The sequence below is a fragment of the Acomys minous genome (genome assembly GCF_964271855.1).
Source record: "Acomys minous genome assembly, chromosome: 4".
Lineage (NCBI taxonomy): Eukaryota > Metazoa > Chordata > Mammalia > Rodentia > Muridae > Acomys > Acomys minous.
In genome coordinates this window covers 12,331,615-12,353,605 of record NC_140486.1, presented here as the reverse complement: position 1 = coordinate 12,353,605, position 21,991 = coordinate 12,331,615, and positions in this window count along the sequence as shown.

Sequence of the window (21,991 nt, the reverse complement as noted above, 5' to 3'; positions counted from 1 at the left end):
TACAAGAGGATGTACCAGAAACAACATGGCACAAAAGAACAATGGATGTGGCTCATGGAAATGGCTGCTGCTGCCACCAGGCTCTTTCAGAAGAAAAACCAGCACCCAGCTGATTCCTGCAATAAGGTGAGACAGGGCTAAGGGGGAAGAGGGGGGCTGGTATTCCACTGTGGCCTTGCTTCTCTTCACATTCCTTCCTGGAGCCAGTGCCCTGGTGGCACACAGTTGCAGAGTGGTGCAATTTACATTCTATTTTGGAAAAGAGGGAAGGAAGGAAGGAGGAGGAGGAGGAAGAAGAGGAGGGGGAGGAGGGGGAGGAGAAGGGAGCACAGACATAATGATCAATTGGGTGGAGGAGTAAAGCGACCCTGGGAGGAGTCCCATTTTCTAGAGAACTGTCAGGAAAGGCTTCATTACACTCCATCTTAGCCCAAAGGCCAAGAAGTGATCAGGAAGACTTCTCTGATAGAGAAGCCCATAGCAAGACCCAGTCCAGGCTGAGGGAAGAGCAAGTGACACAGCTGAGGAGGGACTTGAGGACATTTGGGATGGCTGACTGGAAGCATGCTGAGAGAAAAGAAGAAGCAGCCGTGATGGGCCAGATCTCATGAGCCTGGTCAGCCTTGGTACACACAGTGGGGTTTGGTTTTATTCCGTATCTCAAGCCCTTGGGGAACTGTGAGAAGAACGTTGACTGGTCACAGAGAATCAGTCTGAAGCAGAGAGCTCAGCTGGAGAGCTCTTGCCAAAAGGGCCCAGACGACATGGTGGTGGCAGTGAAGCCAAGGAGTGTACTCTGAAGATGGCAAACAGACTAACTGACCCGTTGGGAACATGGTTGTGTTTTTACTTCGAGTATGAAGGTGAGAAGACTAGAAAGAAGGAGGGTGGGACGCAGGTGTGAGGGACACAATCCAGAGCTGAGTTGTTGTTTGTTTTTGTTATTTTCCAAGGCACGGTTTGTTGGTGTGGCCCTGGCTGTCCTGGAATCTGACCTGTAGACTAGACTAACCTGGCCTTGAACTCACAGAGATCCCCCTGCCTCTGCCTCCCAAAGGCCGGGATTCGAGGTGTGCATCACTGCCCGGGTCAGAGCTGGGCTATGAATGCATTTCATTTATCCCAGGGAAACTGTGGACTCAGCAGCTGGGCGTAGGAAAGTGAAGTGTAGGGAAGTGACTCGGCTGGAGTTGTAGCTTGTGGACCCCAGTGCTGAGTAACTGGCAGCCACCTGGGGAGTGCGTGTGGCTAGGAAGGAGGTGCTAACCTTTGCCTGGATCCCTCTAAAGTTCAAGGGTTGGAAGGATGAGTTGACACGAGTAAGGAGGATGGGTGGAGGTGAGCTGTGATGTTGGAGGACAGAGGGTGATGTTCTTGAGACGGCGAATTCACAGAGGACAGGGATATTACTGGTGAGTAAACACACACACACACACACACGCACACACACACACACACACACACAAGAACTGTTAGATTAGAATTGCAGACTTTATTGGTGACAAAACCATGCCAGGATCTGTGAACAGTGGACAACAAGCCAGAGTGATTTAGATCAGGACAGAATGGGAGGTGAAGAGCTTGGCACAGAGTTTTGTCATTAGTAAGTTCAGGGAAATGAGGTGGACCAGTGAGGGTTTCTGAAGATGAGCATTAAGGAGGCACATCTGAGTCTCAGCCGTGCTAGGTGCCGGGAGGCTGGTGCGGGGAATGAGGGCAAACACAGAAGCATGGAGCACAAAGCACAGTGGGAGCAGGAGGATGCACACATGTGTGCCCGCCTGCCTTGGAGAACTGCTGTTGTGGTTGGGTAAGAAACGTCACTAACTGGCTAGAATGAAAGAGAAGGAGTGTCACGCACTGAGAAGGCGCAGGACAGCGATGGAAGTTAAGAGTGCAGAGCAGACTAGTCAAGTAGAGAAGGTTGCTGGCACCTCCAGAGCCAGCTCTTGGCTGTAAACAAACATTCTGCACTCCATCTGAGGAAAAACTATACCACCTGCCTCATGACACCAAGCCTGAGTGCTAAACTTGCAGAAATATATGCAAGGCAGGAGCTTATGGGATGCTGGCTTGAGTGTGCCATGTTGCCTTGTGCCTATGCTCAAGAGTTCCATGCCTCAGGGGATGCTGGGAACTGGAGTGAGGATAATGAGGACAGCAGCCACAGCGACGCCTTGGCTGTGGTGGGAGAGACAAGCTTTCCTCGGGAGCAGACAGCCCTGAGCTCTAGAGCTGTTAGCTCAGTGCTGACTGCAAAGATCACCTGTCTGGGAGTCTGTTCTGCCATCTTTCTTTGCCTGTATACAGTATGGTGCTGGTGCTGGGGCCTTGTTATAAACAACAGTGGGGGCTCCAGAGGGCAGGGGAGACAGGACATGAAATCCGAGACATGTTTGTTGGAGGCTAAGTAAGGAAACAGAAAGCAAACGAAATGTCAAGTTCACCCCTAGAGACATTCCTTTATGTTTACAAGATGGTGCCAAAGACAAGCAAGGACAAAGCTTTTCCCTGCTCAGGTCCCCAAGGAGAATATGTTCTTGTGTCTAGTCCGAACTTTTGGCATCAAAAGACAAAGCTTTGGGCTTTCTTTTTTTCCTTTTTTTTTTTTTTAAACGGTTTTGTTTTGTTTTTGTGTTGGAGCCTTGAAGTGGCGTCTCTGGCTAGTCTTGAACTCCTAGACTCTCAGAGTCCTGCCTCAGCTTCCTGAACAGCTGAGACTATAGGCGTACACCACTGGGCCTAACTAGGATGCATCTCCCCTTCCCAGTGTGTGCATGGTGCATATGCAGAGACCAGAGGATGCGGATGAGTGACCTGCTCCGTCCTTCACCTCATTTGTTGAGGGCCTCCCAGAGTCTCCCATTGACCCTAGGGCTGGGCTAGGTACCAACAAGCACCAGTGACTCTCTGCCTCCTAAGTGCTGAGGTGATGGGAACTCACTTCCCTGATGCTCTTGTATGTGACATTTTACAAATTCAGACTCAAGTTCTCAAACTCTTATCCTACTGAGCCACCGCTGGGGTCCTGCCTGGCCTTCGTTTAGTTATCTTTCCGGCTAAGCCTTTGTTCTGGCCAGCCAAGGTGTCTTGAAGATAGAGGGAGAGGAGTGAGGAAAAAAGAATCTCCCTGCCTGTTCTGGGATTTCTGCTCTATACACAGCATCCACATCCTTAGGTGGAGCTAGTTCTGTGATGTCACCTTCCGGTAGCTGGTCCAGATGGAAGCGGGTCTCAGGCCCCTTTAAATGAGCTCTGAGTTCTTGAGTGAAAGGCTTCTCTTGGCTGCAGTCTCGTGGGTTTTAGAGTCTGTGGCTCACTACAGTGATTCTGAGAGGACGGGACACATGCCAACACCTGCCTGGTTGGGAGCCTCCTCCAGCCACAGGGGAGGAAGGCTTTTCAGAATCTAGCTGGGCAGGAGGGCCAGCTGCCGAGGCCCTGGAGACTTGGGCACAGGCCAGCCTTGCTTTTCCCAGGTATGAAATGGGTCCAGGTTATTTGCTGCCGTGGGACGGTCTGAAGGACTATAATTATGAGAGGCTGTGAATCCCTGTGAGCGCCGGGGTGGGGCATCCTGAGGAAGCCAGCAGGCAGCATGGGTTGGAACTGGTTTGGGGAGTTTGGAAATTCCCGTTGAGGGAAGGATGATGGCGGGCGAGAGGAGGATGGAGTGGTGAGGCAGCAAGACCTTGCCTGGCACCCTTGGGAAGCCATCTTAGCACACACCAAAGCCCTCTCACAATTCAATCAACTTGCTTCTGTTCATACCAAAAGGGCCTTTTTAAAACACAATTAGGCTCTGTTTTATTATGTGTGACAGACGAGGCCATTAACCATTCCGACTATTAAATCAGACTTCATTAAAAAAAATGGAAGTAACTGTAAATTGCCTTGGGTCACGATCGTTTACAGCGGAGACATTTCAGAGAAAAACATTAGGGAGCTCAGAACCCTGGTGAAGTTAATCAATCTGACATTGCATGTCAGGGTGGGCCTGTGCGCCCCAGCACCTCGGCCTCCTCCACAGTCAGCTCCTGAGGCAGGGGGCTGACAACCCCAACCACTCTTTCTTTTCTTAAGACTCTGGTGTGTGTGTGTGTGTGTGTGTGTGTGTGTGTGTGTGTGTGTGTGTGTGTGTAGACCCCAATGATAATGTGAAAATTTGGGGAGATAGGATCTGCCTTCCCAGAGAGGTTTATATCAATGAGATACCAAGTCATACGCCATATATCTTATATTTTTCCACCCAAAAGGAACTTTGAAGCTATAAGGGACATTGTTCTCGGCTGTGTGTGCAGTGTAGCTCAGGCACCTCCAACAGGCTGAGGTGCTCCTATGGAAGTTCCTGGCTTTGGACTTTTGTTCTTCTACACTGCGGAGCCTGCTGTTAGCTCCTTGGTAGGTCCTGAGAGGAAGTCCTAGGCTGGGGTGCATCTGGTCCTACTTTTCTGTGTGGGTGGGAAGGAGACGGTCACACAGCTGGTGGGGGTGGGTAGCAAAAATAAGAGGCCCAGCCCTGTTCCCCCTCCTCCATTATTGCCACTGGGCCAGAGGTAAGCCAATGCCTTCCCCGAACAGTGGAGCTGGCCTGGGTGCAGAGCTGAGGAGAGGTGGGGGACAGAATTGGGCTGAAGGGGCATTGAGGCTTTGAAATTGCTGAGGCTGGAGGGTGAGGGGAAGCAGAGGAGCCTCAAGGTTGGTCTAGGTGGGTTGGGAAAGAGGGCAGGGCGGGTCCTAAATGGGTAGATGAGGTCTTGGCTAAGCAAAAAATTTCCAGTAGGGTAGGGTGGAGAGTGGAGAGTGAGGGGCTGGTTCTTGGAGCCTTGCCCTGAGTGTGAGGTACCAGGAGCCACCCGAGCCTCAGTTCATCTTTCTTGGTATGGAGTTCCTCTCCCTCATGAGGCCTGCCCACTTGGTCTGGTCTCTCTCCACACCTTTTCCCTTCGCTCATTCTCCTCACTCTCCAGAGCTTTCTGCACACAGCACCCCCTGCATGTGGGGCCGCTGTAGGCATGACAGAGAGCCTGTTCTGAACGTTCACCTCTCCAGATGTGAGCAGACCTCCTGGGAGCTCTGGACCCTGATGCTGTTGTGTCATCATCCTCTTCAGACTGCCTGACCTGTCTGGATAGGTAAGAGTTTTGAGAGTACCGGGCAGGTGTGCAGGGCGTGCAATCAGTGTGCAATCAGATGTATGCATTTGGCCATTACAGTTTCACTGGGCCTTTACAGTATCTGCAGCTTTCTGCAAAGGTGGCCTCTTTCCTTATGGTAAGAAGTCTAAAATATAAGTTTTAACGGATGCTAGCTTTACTTGGGAGAGCGGGCCCTGCACTTTGTCTGGGCAGCACAGTAGAGCTTGCCCAGATGGCATGTGCAAGGGTGAGCCAACTCTGAGGGCATGAGAGTGGGAGAGCGGGAGAGTGGGCCTTGCCCCTTGCCTGCTGTGGCATCTTGCCCTCTGTGGCATTGGAGGAGCTAGCCTGGACACTGCTGGAGCACTCGCCCAGGTGGTGAGGGTTCAGGAGAGCTGGTGGGCTGACCAGCTCATCTGCCAGCCAAGCCCAGCTCCAGGGCTTCAAGTTGGCCCATCTATGCACCACTGGAGCATGTGAAGGGGACCTGTCCTACAGATCCAAGGCTGTGGGATCTCCATGACACAGGGCAACTACAGGATGTCTAAGAAGAGTCTCAGTGAAGCTCCAGTATTGACCAGTGTAGCAGAAGCCAGAGGCCAAGGACCAGACCAACCACTCATTGCAATGAACATTTGCAATCAAAGAAGTGTGGACAAAAAGGCGTGCTGTGGGACACGCTGTGACACGCTACAGCTTCCATGAGGGTTTTTTTTTTCCTATTGGGGGAAGGTTGCCAGGGTGGAGGGCAGATATGAGGGGGTAAGGGAAATGAGCAGGTTTGGGGTGCATGATGTGGAACTCACAAAGAACCAAAAACAGTTTTAAAAAGGATGCTAGCTTTGCGGCCCCACCCCTAGGTGAAGAACTACAAGTAACTAATGACTCCTGAGGGAGAGAGAATCTGTCTTCTCCAGAGATGAGCCCCTAATTCATTATCCTCATTATCCAAGTGGTCAACCCTAAAGCAGTATACATTTAAGCAATACTAAGTGGACTCGGCAGGCTGTAGTTACACATGTGTTTGTTTATGTATGTAACAATAATAGTTAAAGAGAAAGGGGCTATGGGTTTAGGAAGAAGGGAGACATGGGAGGAGCTGGAGGCAATCGAGGAGTGGTGCTAACATAACATACGTGTATAAAAAGTTCTTAAAAGCTAGCCTCGGGCAGTGGCTTGAAATAATGTTGTCCTGAGGCTGTGATGGAGAGCATCAGCTTAGGCAAATCAGCCACAAGATCTCGTCTGGTCGATGAAGACAGGCCCCTGAGGTCTGGTTCCATCTTTGTTCTTGCCACCGGGTTGGAGAATGTGTCCCACCCAGCATGGCCAGGGAAACCAGGGCCAGCTCCAGCCAAGCACCCCCACCCTCCCGACCCCACCCCGCATACCCCCTCCTCACCTCCCCCATGTTTCCTGCATGTCACTCACCAGGTGCCCGCTGCCATGGAGACTCCCTGTTGCCACTTATTGTGATTTTACTCCAGTCTCTGTTTTTCCTTCCTGGAGACCAGGGCCTTCCTGAGACTCATCCCCACACACCTCTTCCTTTGTGCTTTGAGCCCATTTCCTGCAAAGACAGCTCCCTGGGGAGGTCCAAGTCACCAGGAACTGTGGTAAGGGCCTGGGTGGGGCAGGGGTCCTGCTATTGTTTGCTTTGCAGGACCCCATTCTGTTCTGGCCTGAGCACAGCCAAGTGAGGAGCTCCTTGGCAGCCCCAGTGTGCTCTGGCAGGCGCCATCATTTCATACTTTTCTCTCTGAGAGAGTCCTCTTTGTTTGCAGGGGGAAGAGACTTCCTGTCCAAAACCCCACCTGTGCACTAACAATGCCCTCCACAGAGAGGACCATCAAGAAAGTGCTATGTTGCCCTCAGGCAGGTGGACGCTCCTGTGGTCCCATATCCCGAACCCAGGAGCCACAAGGAGTTATGCAACTGCCTTTCTCAAGACTGAATGGTCCTTGCTAGCCACACTGCCCTGCCTACTGCTTCTTCTGCTAACTGAGGATTTAAAAGAAAATAAGAAATACTTCTTGGTCTATTAGGCTCAATGATCAGAGCCTGGTGTGAAGCTTAGGTTAGCTGGAGCAGGAGGAGCCACGAGTCCGGGAGCACCCTGCAGTTTCAGGCTATGCTGTTGTTAGGCTTCCTGGATTGATTCTGTGTGTCTCTAGGTAAAGCCAGCTTGGGGAGGGTCAGCTAGTCAGGGCCTTTGTCTTAGCTACAGTTTCTGTCTTAGTAACTGTCTTAGCTACAGTTTCGTTGCTGTGAAGAGACACCATGACTGTGCAACTCTTTTTTTTTTTTTTTTCCTGAGACAGAGTTTCTCTGTGTAGCCTTGGCTGTCCTGGATTCACTTTGTAGATCAGGCTGGCTTCGAACTCACAGAGATCCTCCTGCCTCTGCTTCCCCAAGTGCTGGGATTATAGGCGTGTGTGCCCTACCTCGCCTGGCTGACCATGTAACTCTTATAAGGGAAACATTTAACTGGGGCTGGCTTACAGTTTCAGACTTCAGTCAATTATCATGATGGGACGCAGGCAGACATGGTGCTGGAGGAGCCAAGAGATCTACCTTGACCCGAAGGCAGCAGGAGAGACTGTGTACCGCACTAGGGTACCTTATATCTGACCTTAAAACCCTGCCTCTACAGTGATTCACTTCCTCTAAGGCCACACCTCCTAATAGTGCCACTCCCTTTGGCCAAGCGTTCAAACACAGACTCTATGGGGCCCATACCCATTCAAACCACCACAGACTATGTCAGCCTCTAGCAGGAAGTAAATTAAAATATTGAAACCAAGATAGTCTTTCCTTCTCTCTCCTTCTCCTTTTCTCTCTCTCTCTCCCTCTCTCTCTCTCCCTCCCTCCCTCCTTTTTAAATTCTCTCTACATAGAACAGGCTTTGAATTTGTAATTCTCCTGCCTCAGCCTCCCAAATTCCTGGGACGATAGTTGTGTGTCACTGAGCCTAGCTAAGATTTTCTAGCTAGCACAAGTTTCCAGCATGTGCCATACCATAGTTTACCACTGTCCATCCTGGTGGAGCGTGGTAGAATTAGACCCTCCCGCACCCCCCTTTACACTTTACCCTCCACAAGGCCGGCTGACACAGACAGTTCAGGTAACCGGATTTCTTTCCCATGGACCAGGAGAGTTGTAATAGTTCCTGATAGCCACAGCTCAATTTAAAGCTAATCTGCTTTCCCCCCTGAATCTAATCTTACTGGGAGATACATCTAAAATATCTAAAATATAGCCATGAAAGAATGCTTAACTTCCCTGCTAAAAATTAAAATCTCATCAACATGCCATTTCATATGAATTAGCTTGGCAAAATTGTCAAAGGTCTGATAAAAGCATCCCTAATGGGGAGGGGTGGAGTGAGCAGGTGCACAGGATGGAGGGCACAGCCACAGAGACGTGAGGAAGCTCTCCTCGCTCTGGGCATCTCACTCCCGGGTCTATGCTGTAGAGGAGAATCCTTGGTAGGAAAAGAATCTTCTTGCAAGGCCAGCTGCAACAATAAGAGAAGAAGGAGGAGGAGGAGGAGGAGGAGGAGGAGGAGGAGGAAAGAAAACCCACAGAAGTTATTTTATCAGCCCCATCCATATAGCAGCCAGAATGAAGGAACTATAGACGTATTGTACCAACATGAATGAATATTTCTCAAAGGTGAGTTGATGGGATGAGTAGAAAGGGGCTTTGGAGGGAACAGCTAATTGGGTGGCATTATATGGAGTTTCCAACATGCAATAAAAGGTGCCTGTAAAAGGTGTATGGATACTTTCAATATATTTTTATTGCTATAGCAAAATATCATAGACTGGATAATTTTTGAAAATTTTATGTGTGTGGATATTTTGTTTACATGTATGTCTTTGCACCACATTTGTGCAGTGTTTGCAGAATCTGAAGGGTGTGGCAAAACCACAGGACCGTGGTCCTCTGGAAGAGCAGCTACTTTTAGCAGCAGAGCCATCTCTCCAGCCTCTAGACTTTAAAAAACAGAGTTTTGCTTATACGTCCTGAGGCTGGAAAGTCCAAATAGAAGGGCTGCATCTGGCAAGGGCAACAGTGAAGAGACTAAAGGGGAGACTAGCTCTTTCTAACCTTGAAGGAGGTTTGGAGGCCAGAAGAGATATGAGATGCCGAAGGTGGGGTGGCATCCCCTGCTTCCCCTTGGAATGTGAGGTATCCCTTGTAAATGAGGCCAGTGAAAAGAAATTAGTTAAAATAAGTCAGATGGTGTGTTTCAAGCCGGTGTGTCCGGTGTCTTTACACAAAAGGGGGACTGGGACTTAGACACGTGTGCAGAGGAACATGACGTGATGATAGAAGCAAAGATAGGGTAACCAGCCAGGAATGCCAAGATCACGAGCAAACCGAGGAGGGTGGGGAGAAGAAGAGGAGAAGAGAGGAGAGGAGACGAGAGAGGGGAGAGGGGAAAGGAAAGGAGAAGAGAGGAGAGAGGGGAGAGGAGAGGAGAGGAGAGGAGAGGAGAGGAGAGGAGGGGAGGGGAGGGGAGGGGAGGGGAGGGGAGGGGAGGGGAGGGGAGAAGACAGAGACTTGGAACAAGTTCTCACCCTGCTGATGGACACCTGGAGTTTGGATGTCAGTGTTCAGAACTGAGACAATGCATTTTTGCTGCTTAAGGCCCCCAGTCTCTGGTACATTATTGTAATGGCTCTTGCAGGCAACACGCAGGATCTAAACTAGCTCTTTATGGCTGAGGGCCTGAGGATCTGAGCTTCTGAGAGCTGTGGACATATAGCCCTGAGAGCACAAAGCTAATACATGGCTTCTCTGTCTATACCACAGGCGTGGATTTCTCCTCTGTGTGAGTCAGCACTTCACCACAGGCTGGGAATAGCATGTGTTGAATGTGTGTATGAAGTGTGACATGACAGAGGCGCCTTCTGGGTGGTCTACTCCTTAGCTTAGCCTAGATGGTAAAAGCAACGCTTTCACTTGTCACCTCTCAGGGGTCATATAACAAGCTAGACTCACACCACAACCCCACCACGAAGCTGCAGCCCTCAGACTCTCTCAGCCTTCTAGGTAATTAGAACAAGTTGTGCATGTTTGGCCACTTAATTTATGGCCCCAATGGTATAGCTTTGGCTTTCTGATCCTGGAGTTCCTTACTTCCTTTGGTGTGTATGGTCCTGAAGGCCTTCCTGTGGGAGCTGTTCCTTGGGATGGAGTCCAATTGCAGTCATATTATATAGTCACAACGATGGTTGAAATTTGTCTGTAGCATCGTCTTCAGCCTTCTGGCCCATTATATCTGGCAGACATATTTGTGAAGCAGCAACTATTGAGGACTTGTTTACCCTGTCTTGGCAGAGTTTGCCCATCAACTCTGATTGCTTCCAAGCTTGCCCACTTTTAGGCAGAATTCTGTCAGTGGCCAAAACGAGGACATTTTGTCCAGTGGCTGGTTTGCCACATTTGAAGCCACCTCCATAAGGAGGTTCTCTGATGCTCATCATCTTCTCTAAGGTAGGCTGGGTGTTGCCAGGAGTTAATTTGTCTTATTGTCAAAGGATCTTTACAATCATAAAAACATCTTTAAATGCCATATTCTGTAGGTCTCTGAGGTTTTTAGAAGACCTTATCTATTTTACCTTACCCATCTATAGAATTATATCTATTTGTTAAACCTAGCATGTATATTCTTGTGATAAAAATAGACTAGTAATTGACATGACCATGAGCTGATCAACTAACAATTAATTGGGTGACTGTCTAGGCAACAAACTCTGTCATTTTCTCATTTTGGAAGCTGCTAACCTGCTCTTCCTGTTTACTCAGGAAATTAATTTTACTCCTTTTCAAGTCTCTAATGGGGTTGAAGACCAGATAGTTTAGTTTTACCATTAAGCTTAGTTGTTTAGGGGTTAAGATGATTTTAGGTTGAAAAAAGATGAGATACGATAGATATTGATTTACATTCAGAATTTTAGACTCACCAAGATAGGAAAGATGTTTTTTCCAAGGTTGTCAAATACAAATAGGGAAAACACTATGAATGTAACATTTATATAATTCCTGATTGTTTTATGGTCCTTCTTGGTGTATGTAGTTTATTGTATATATGTGTAATAATACAAATGTTCATGTAAAAGTAAAAAAAAAAAAGAGAGAGAAAAAAGAAGTTTGTGTGGAGACATGGAAAGGCTAGGGAGCAGTAACCAGGAAGTCCAAGACACGGTCTCCGTCTCCCTAGCTACATATGTGTGGCCTTGACAAACCATGTACTGTATTGTGTTCAGCATTCGCACCAATAGTGAGACTAGTGAGTCAGGGTGGGGTGGCAACTAGCTCTTTCCAAGCCTGAAGGAGATCAGAGGTCAGCGAGATGGTAAAAGATGCCAAGTGTAAGGTGGCTTAATCCACCATTTGGGGCGTTTTAAAAACGCCCTAATTAGGGCTGGCAAGATAGTTCAGGTGGATAAAGGCTCCCGGCACCCAGGCCAATGATCCAAGTTTGCTCCTTTGAACTCACAGGATGGACAGTGAGAACCAGCTTTCCTTCCACACGTGTCTGAGAAGGCTGCTCAGTGCTCGCATCTCTCAGGTCAGGCTCACCAGACTCTGATCTGTGTCTTAGGAGGAAAACATAAGAAACGTGCCTAAGATCCCAAACTTGTTCTTCAACCGGCAAAGAACTTTTTAAAAGGAAGTGGCTCAAAACTGAAACCTGTAAAAGGAGTTTTTGGTTTTTAAAAAGGTGGGGGTCTCCTATCCGCCCCCTGCTCCAGGAGCCTGCCCTGCCTCCATCTCAGCAATTGAAACTGGTTACTTTTGCATTGCTGCTGTGACCACAACACCCAGAGAACAACTTAAAAAGCATTATCCGGCTAGCTCATGGTTTCGGGGGTGCCAGTCTGTCATGGATGGGAATAACATGTCGAAGCACAGATGCTCACATCATGAACGCCTGTAAACAGAGAAACAAGTACAGAGGAATGGCCAAGGGCAAGGCAGAGCCCCAAGGGCATGGATCCAAAGACCTGCATCCTTCAACCTCTTCCTAGTCACCACCTCTAGTAATGCTTATCAAGGAATTTGTCCATCTATAGGTCAAGCCATTAGCATTCAGCCACTTCCCCAAAGCTTATCTGATAACTTAGCCCCATATATGAGATGCTATGGGGGAAGTTTTCATAATCAAACCATGACCTAGGTAGAAGGTGCCTACTGCCTGTAGCTCATCTCTGAGCTGTCAAGGCTGTACCTGGAACGTACCTCCATTATAAAAGTCCTCTGGGGGGCTGGAGAGATGGCTCAGCAGTTAAGAGCACTGGCTGTTCTTCCAAAGGAACCAGGTTCAACTGTTAGCATCCACGTGGCAGCTAACAACTGTCTGTAACTCTAGTTACAGGAGATCTAAAACACTCACGCAGGCACACCTGCAGGCAAAACACCAATACACATAAAAATAAAATAAATAATTAAAAATCAAAACAAAACTAAACATACTTTGAATTATCAAAGCCAGAAGCCATAATATCAGAGGGAGAACTATGTAGGTCTTCTCATTGCTGCAAACTATAATTCAAGGCTACTTGGCCTGGGAGTTGCCATCTCCAACTTGCTAGAGCCATCTTTGACTGCTGAGACTGGCTTTTGTGTATCTTCATGATGATGTGGCACACCTTCCTGTTAAGATATGAAATCCCTGCAGCAGCAGGCTCGTTACAGCCACAATCAAAACCTGGGGCTGTGAGGTCTTCCAGCTTGTGGCCAGAGATTTCTGTGTTGCCAGGAAGAGACATACAGTGGACAGTTAGCGAGCCCCATAAGCAGTGCTGGCCTCCACAGTGGTCCCATAGAGCACCATAGACCCCATGGCCAGAGGGCTTGTCAACCTTGGACCCCAGAGGACAACCCTTCAGGGACATAAGAATAAAATGCATCTGCAATGGGTAAGATAATCGCTTTCTGCAGCTCTAAAGGAACAACCATCTCTGGCAGCCATGGGGTTAAGGCTGATTTTGGAGGCAGGGGCAGGGGACTACTGAAGACCCAGGCTTGGGTAGACCTACACAATTGCTAAAGTGATCGTGGAACAGCAAGCAATAGTGAATAAAACCTTCAAACTACATAGATCACCCTCATCTAGCCATCTCCCTCTTCTCTAGGAGTTCCTACAACCCTTTCTTTCTTTCTTTCTTTCTTTCTTTCTTTCTTTCGTTTTGTTTTCTGAGACAGGGTTTCTCTGTGAAGCCTTGGCTGTCCTGGGCTTGCACTGTAGACCAGGCTGGCCTCGAACTCACAGGGATCCACCTGCCTCTGCCTCCTGAGTGCTAGGATTAAAGGCGTGCACTACCACCGCCTGGCCCACAACCCTTTCTTTTATTTGTTTTGCTGGCTAGTTTTATGTCAACTTGACACAAGGTAGAGTCATTTGGGAAGAAGGAATATTAACAGAGGGACAGCCTCCATCAGATTGGGAACTGCCTCCATCAGATTAGCCTTTAGACAAATCTGTAGGACATTTTCTTGATTAATGGCTGATGTGAGGGGTCCTTGCCAATTGTGGGTGGTGCCATTCCTGCAGGGGCTGATGGTCCTGGGTTCTGTAAGAAAGCAAGCTGAGCAAGCCATGAGGAACAAGCCAGTAAGCAGCACCCCTCCAAGGCCTCTGTATCGGCTCCTGCCTCCAGGTCCCTGACTTGAGTTTCTGCCTGGCTTCCTTCAGTGGTGGGCTAGGACATGGATGGTGCTGTCCCCAAAGCCTAAATTCACAGGGACTCCTTTCTCACATTTTCTTGCACTTCTGATTATCTTTGATAAGTCTGTCACAACTACCTTAAGGCTTACTAAGTCTCCCATTTTAGCAAAGAGAGACTTGCATTTAGCAAGCCTCGGTGCTTTGGCAGGCAAGGGCATCTGACTATAATTCATTGGCATTGTTTCATTTCCATAGTATTTATTTTTAGGTTACCATTTACTTAAAGTAAGCGATACTGCCTTTCCATTTACAATAGTGACATGAGGTCACTTTCCCTTTTAAATAATCTGCTTAAACAGAAACAATTGACTCAGTTTTAAAGATACTAAGTGACTAGTAGAATAGATTTTGTCTGAAACAACATAACAAAGCCAAGGAGGCGGATGGTGGATGACAGAAGTCTGGGAAACAAGGCTACAGAGTGGGCTGCTTCAGAGAATTTCTTCTCAATATTGCTTCCTCTGACATTTATGGCTCTTGTTCTTGATGACTCAAAGTGCTCTTAGAATGGGTTTTCCTAATTTCTCAAAGCAGTAATTAATTCAGTAAAGATGTCTACAGACCACAGAGCGTGTGGGCTCTGAAGCCAGACTCTCTGGCCCTTCCAGTTTCTAGCTGTGTGATGCTGAGTAAATGAACATGACCTGTCTGTGCTCAGCATCCCACTTGCAATATGGAGCTGAGGATGTTAAGTGACAAAGTGGACGGAAATTACAGAGTCGTGTCAGGTAAGCATGAAGTGTGCAGTAAATGCTGCCTCTTGTGATTCTTGCTAGTTGTGACTTGAATGCACCAATAAGGAGGTGCTGAGTGTGGCCTCCTGAATATCTGGAGAGGAGTAACCCTTTTGATGACTAGAGAGCTTCGGGCATTAGTGGGAAGACGAGTCACATGCAGCAGAAAGACATACACAAACACCACAATGGAAGCACAATGGCCACAGAAGGCCTTGGCAAGGGCCAGTGCACTAAAGATGGAGAATCTCCCTTACCAGGTGACCCTGAATTTGGATCCCAAGAAGGGAGGTATGACCACAAAGAGAAGGAACCTGTAGGGTTCCTTTTCTTTTGTGAAAGCTTTTAAAACCTGTTTTTAACTTTAGTCTCTGTGTATGATGTGTTGCCTGTGCACCAGTGTACCATCCTGGAGCCCAGGGGGGCCAAAAGGGGCCATCAGATGCCCTGGAATTGGAGTTATGTCCAGATGTGAACTGCCACATGGGTGCTGGGAATTGAGCCTGGAAGAGTAGGCAACGTTTTTAACCACAGAGTCATCTCTTCAGCCACTGTAGCATCTGTTTTCATACAGTGAGCGCTTAATGAAGCTCTTTGTTAAAACTTTCAATCCAACACTCCGACCTGAAATAGAAAACTTTTATCATAGAGAAACAAGATAAATGACACAGTCCCACAGCTGCTGGATGAGGTAATGAGAGGTCGGGAATATCACAGCTAAGACCTTCTACCACTATGCATCTATGCATGTGAGAACAGACATGTGCCGCCCCCCCCCCCCCCCCCCCGCCCCATGGCCTAGACCATGGACTAGGGGTTCCATGGCTGGGAGCCAATAGATATAGATGCTAGTCCTTGTCTGCTTTCTTGTTTTAAGTAAAACCCACCAGACTGCCTCAGGAACCTTTAGCATTTAATTGGTCTTCATCCCAGGAGGCAGTGAGAAGTCAAGTCCCAACATATCCAGGATACCGGAGGGTCATGGCCTTAGAGTTGAGTAGATCTTGGCTTAAGCTCACTGCATTACTTGCTGCTAGGGAGTTCTGGGGTTAGTTTCTTACCCTACTGAGCCTCAGTTTTTAACAGTGAAATGAGCAGAATAATAATTATTGATTAGGAATGCTGAAGAAACAAAGGTTAATATATTGAATAGGCAACACACATAATGCAAATAGATACAGTGCAAGCTTAGGGTCTTCACAATGATGAATTAGATGTCAAAAAAAGCCAGATAAGTTTTATCCGTCAAACTAGCAAAGACTCAAAGGCTAACAATCTCTAGTGTTGGTGAGGGGACAAAGAGGCGGGCACTCTTATCTACTCTTGGTGGGAGGGTGAGAAAAATAACATTTTGCTTTGAAATAATTTCTATTTATAGATGAGTTGCTGTGGAGCACAGGGAGGTTGCCTCCATCCTTTTCCTGGCTTCTCTGAACCCCAGTAACCTGTACTATCATGGTGCCATGATCTGAAGAGAGAGATCAACACAGCTAATGGTTTAACCAATCCGATCCAATATGGATTAACAATGGCGAAGACTTAATCTAGATATTCCAAGTTTTTGTACTAGTTTCTCTGAAGAAGGGTCAGAGAACCTTAGGCTGATTTGGAAAGCAAGGAGAGCTCCTTTAAGAGGGCTTAGTTACTTCTTGTGCCCCACCCAATCGTCTCAATTGTTGATGGCTAGCTGTATGAGGAAAACCCACACATCCTAGGGAGGATATCCTAGGTGGGACTAATAAGGGAGTCTGGGAAGAGGAGAGCCCTGGGAGCCTTAAAAATATCCAATTCAGAGTCCCCAGGCAGATTCCTAGCCCTGAGGTTCTTCCCACCCCAATGGGAGCAGTTTGTCTGCCATGATCAAGTGTGACATTTTCTTTCTTCTTTCTCTCTCTGTGGCTGTTGCTTCTCTATTCCCTACTTCTGGGGCCCTTGTGCCCTCATCCAGTCACTTTCCCTTTCCCTGCTCCTGCCCTTTTGTGTGCTGTGCTTGCAGCCTGTGGGTTACTGTTGCGTTTCTCCCTGACATCCATCCCTGGTTTGTTCCATGAATGAACTTAACAGACCCCTTAGATGACCACCCACCCAACGCCAACATCTGCCTTGTGTTCTAGGGTCTAACCCAGGGCACCATGCTACACTGATCTTTGTATTTTCCTCAGTCCCTTCCAAACCAATGTTCCCTGACCTCTCCCTGCCTTCTCTTCACTTACCCTCTCTGGCAGTGCCTCCCAGACACGCCCGGGGGAATGTCTCATTGGTGTTTCTAGTCCAGTCATGTTGACAGTCACAGTTAAGCATCACATCTTGTCTGGCTATTTTGCAGGATGATCTTGAGTTTGGGTTCTCCTGATGTTTCCCCACAGTTAGACCAAGATTACAGGCTTCGGGGAAGGGGAGGAGAGAACTGAGGGGTTGCTCTCATCAAAGAGCACACAATGTCATTATATCTTAGTACTGGTGATGTTATCGTCTGTCACTTCTGTCAGCTAAGTTTCTTCACTCTACCACATTTACCTTTTTATGCTATTTGTTAGAACCGGTTCTCTAAACCCAACATACGTTCAAAGGGAAAGGAGGGGAATTAAAATGCTCCTCCTGGAAAGAGATACATCAGAGTTTGTGAATGTGAACTGACATGAAAATTAGCAAATAATTTGAGGAAGATATTTTGAAACTACTGCCTGTTTTTCCTTAAACCTTTGTCATTAATTTGAGCATTTACTGCTGGGTCCCACCCACAGCACTTGCTATTGTGATGACTTAATGGTTGCTGGATCCCATCCATGGTGATTGCTGTTGTGATGACATCATGGCGATCCAATTCCCTCATTTATTAGTTGGAGTCCTTATAAAGGAAGAACGGCCCATCTTTCCCAGTTATTTGTTCAATCATCACTTGGCTACATCAGTGTGGACTGTTTGATGTTTATTTTATTTATTCTTTGGGATATAATTCAAGACAGTTTTCCTGGGAACATTGGGAGTAATGGTACACTGTTGGGTGACTTTTGCTAGGGATGTGTGGACAGGCATCTACAGTTCACCCCAGATAGGGCATCATCAACAGAACCCCCCATTGTCCCCACTCCCACCCCCCTCTCCTCACCCCACCAAATCCAGACTCTAACACAGTCCAACTTGGTGAACCAATAGATTTATTGGGGTTAATTACAGGATTATGGGTAAAGAATATGGATGAGTCAAAGCAGCTATATTACCAAAGAGTCTAACTCTCATGGATGATGACTCAGGAAAGCTGAAGCCCTAAAGCTGTCGGAATGACTTAGACAAAGGGGCATGATGAAGAGTGTCCCCTCTCCAAGAAGCCTTTACTGCTTATATAACCTTGGGAGTGAAGGGTCCTGTGACTCTTTTAAGTTTCAGGGGCTTCCTGAGATTTGTCAGTTCTTTATCTCCTGAGTCTTAAGGGAGCCTCCTTCTAAGATGGAATGCTTCAAGTTAGTTGGAACTTCTAGACTCTTAGCAAGCCCCCTGCCCGGATGAAAACATTTCACTTCAGAGGATATTATTATACAACATAATTATTCTTTGACATTTCCCTCCTAATATTTATAAACCCTTATTTTATTTAATCAATTGTTTGTATCAGAATGGACTAATAGTCATTTATTTTATTCTTTGGGGTATAATTAAATACAATTATTCTAGGAACACTTTCAGAGTGGTACGTATCATTTGACATGCCCATGCGCACACACACACACACACACATACACACACACACACACACACACACAGAGAGAGAGAGAGAGAGAGAGAGAGAGAGAGAGAGAGAGAGAGAAAGAGAGAGAGAGAGACCGACAGAGAGACAGAGAGACAGAGAGAGAGACAGAGAGACAGAGAGAGAGAGACAGAGAGACAGAGACAGACAGAGACAGAGACAGAGACAGAGACAGAGAAGAGAAAGCTTCAGTTTTCCTTTATTTTCTCTTCTTTGGCCATTTCTCCAAGGAACTTTGTTTCTTTTTGTTGGAGACTGATATTTAGAAACTGGAAACTGGCCACTGGTGGGACTGATGGGCCATTACTATTGGGATATCATTGATTCTAAGTCCTCTCAGCAGTCAGAGTTAGGAGTGTATGTAGGCTTGTGCATTTATCACGAGAGCCTATCGCCTATCATTGTTCTGGCTTGTATCCATTATGATAATAATTAACGAGTTTATTACTGGTATCTGTAATGATAATCCAGCACAACAGGGCCAGTCCCAGCCTTCCTCTTGCTTACTTTAAAAAAAAAATTATTTATTTTTATTTTATTTGTATGGGGTGTTTTCCCTGCATGTATGTCTGTCCTCCACAGCATGCATTGCCAGAGAAAGCCAGAAAAGAGTCAGATTCCCAGGATCTGGAGTTACAGGTGGCTGTGAACTGCCATGTGGGTGCTGGGGATTGGGTCTAGGTCCTCTGGAGGAGCAGCCCATGCTCCTAACTGCCGAGTGATCTCTCCATCTCCCTTCCCCCATGCCTGTTTGCAACTTCTATCTCTAGCCATGAAAAACTTGACTCTCTTCTCTTATTTGCTCAACTCTAGTGTATAAATGAAATATCTTCAGTATGATCATCATCCCTATGGGAAATGAATCCACCAGTGAAAGTATAACACTTGTACGGTCTTTTCTGTCTTTGGTCTCACAGGATCAAGTCAAAATGATGCTTTGCAAAACCATGGAGGCCAAAAGCAACCTTTCAAAAAGTGCAGTACAAACATAAACTACACACATTCTCTATGTCAGTGACATCACATTGAGGCTTTTGTATTTTTGGTTAAATTATAAAGAGTCTCCATGAGGATGTTTACTGCAGCAGGTTTTGTGCCAGTCAAAAAATGGAGAGACGTTGTGCAAAGAGCCACAATGGCATGAGGAGTGCTGTGGGTGGGGTAAAGGAGGGGAATAAACACACCTGTGGGGTTGAGAAATGTCTATGTTATATACAAAGGGTATGATAGTAACTCCTGGAGAAATGATGTGTCTACTGTAACCCCTGAGTGGCCTCTAAAAATAATGCAAATAGTTAAAGTTGAAAAGCCACCAGATGCATTAAAATGGAATCCTAAAATGTGCTCCAACAGCTCAAATCAGGAGGAAAAGTGAGAACAGAGGAAAGAAAAATCCCCAAATTTGATCAAACCAGAACAACAGCAAAATTAGAACGGTCTGGCGGAGGGCAGATGATGAAATGGAAGATCTAACTCCAATCATATTAATAATTAAGGTGAAATATATTATTCAGCCCAATTAAGAAGTTGCTATTCCTGGACGGTGTGCAGAGGGTGAGAGACTGTGGAGCACCGAATGTGATGTCTTTATCACATTTCTCCCTTCAAGGCTCAGTGATCTACGCAGAAGGGGAGGAGTAAATCCAGAGGTGGTGGATGACTCTGAGGAAACGGCATCTTCCAGACACAACAGCCCATACGCACGTGAACTCACCAAGACTGTGACAGCATGCACAAAGATACAGAGGCTCAAGTCAGACGGCATCCCAGCACAGAGAAGGGGACTCGGACGGATGCAACGTTCTACCTCAAGCAAGAATCTGTTTGTAACTGATACTTATTTAGAATGGGAAAATCAGTTTTCTCCAATGGAATGTTGCTGGGATATCACCCACACTCCAAGGCAGGCCCTGGAGTTGACCAACATGAAACAGATGATTTTTTTTTTAAGTGAGCTTTTTTATTTTGGTATTTTTTGGTCTTATTAGTTTGTTTTTGGATTTTCCAATTTTCGAGGGAGGGCATGAAGTTGGATGGGTAAGGAAGGAGGTGGGCAAGATTTGGGAGGAGTTGGGAGGAGAAAACATCAACAAAGTATACGTGATGCAAGCATTTTTAAATAAAAACGTCACTCTTCCCATTGTCATTGCCACAGTTTCACCATACAGCGTATAAAAGTGGGGCCGTGCTTTGATCGCATCCGTCTTTTTAGAGGCTCCTTCGGTGTCTGAGTGTCCAGGGCTTGGCTTTGTGTTGCCTGCAACCCAGCAGCCAGGTTCTTCTAAACAGGCTGTGTGTCTGCTCTTGTTGAGTGGCCAGGCTGCAGCTCACCTCGGATGCTCAGAGGGCACGGAATCAGCCCAAAGAGGGCATGTCAGTCATGTGTTCCATCCTGACCTGCGCCTCAGTTTTCTTTGGAATCCTTCACCCAAGGTTAGTTTCTAAGGAGACTTAAAAAAAAAAAAGGTGCTAACAGGCATGGTACAGAATTTGAAGTTCCACAACACAAGCATTTGTTGTGAAAAATCAGCATCTCTACCTCCTGCATCTTTTAATCAATAAGGACACGTGTGTGTGTGTGTGTGTGTGTGTGTGTGTGTGTGTGTGTGTGTGTGTAACTGTCTGTCTGTCTGTCTGTGTCTGTGTGTGTGTCCAGCCTGAGTTACCTCTGCAGGGGTGGGTGGGCTTGAAGCACCAGCAGCAGTAGGCTTTGCTGGCTCTTAGCTTCCTCTCTGCTCCAGCAGATGGCCGCCTCATGTGCTTTTTTTAGCATTTGAAACCAGCTTCCTGGAATCCGTGTCCTCACCATGGGCAAGCGATAGTATTCCCGAAAGCTTGTTTTTATGGAGGAAAATCCAGCTAAGCCTGGTCCACTGGTCCTGCCAGCTTTATAAAATACAGAATTGCATTAAGAGGAAAGTCTTTCATAACTCAGAGCTGAAGGGCTTTGTGTAGGGAGAGTGCCTTGAAATAGCCTCTGGCTGCTTAAATTTAGGGATGGGAGAGATGAAGTCATCTCTAAAACACGATTTGAGGGCCTGGAGAGACAGCTCCATGGTTAAGAACCTTTGCTGGTTTGCAGAGAATCTGGGTTCAGTTCCCAGCATCCACACAGTGGCTCGCAACTGTCTGTAACTCCAATTCCCTAGTACTGACACTCCTCTGCCTTCCTGAGGCACCAGCACACGTGGCACACAGGATCACATGCAAGCAGTCACAGGTACATTTACATAAAACTCTTTAATATTCAGAAGAAAGCTTGAACATTTGGTCTCTTCAGAGCCCAGAAAGTAGAGTGGAAAAGCGAAAAGGTCAGAGTTCAGAGTTCAGAGTTCAGAGCCCAACACAGTTGTTTATTCTCACTCTGCTCAGCTGTGGTGATTTCCAGACCCTCTCCACACCTCTGTCTTATTATCTGTAAAATGATCCTGGCACTCAGTAAATATTCTACAGATACAGTTTTCCTCCCTAGCTCCTCCTTCTCCTGCTGTTTTCTGTCTGTCTAATACCACATTACAAGTCACTCCCAGACCTCCGGATTGAGATGACAGAGCACTCATTGAGCAATGCGGCTTCTCCTGCGGCTTCTCCTGTAGTCACCTCTCTGACCTCTTGTGGGCTCTTCTCATCT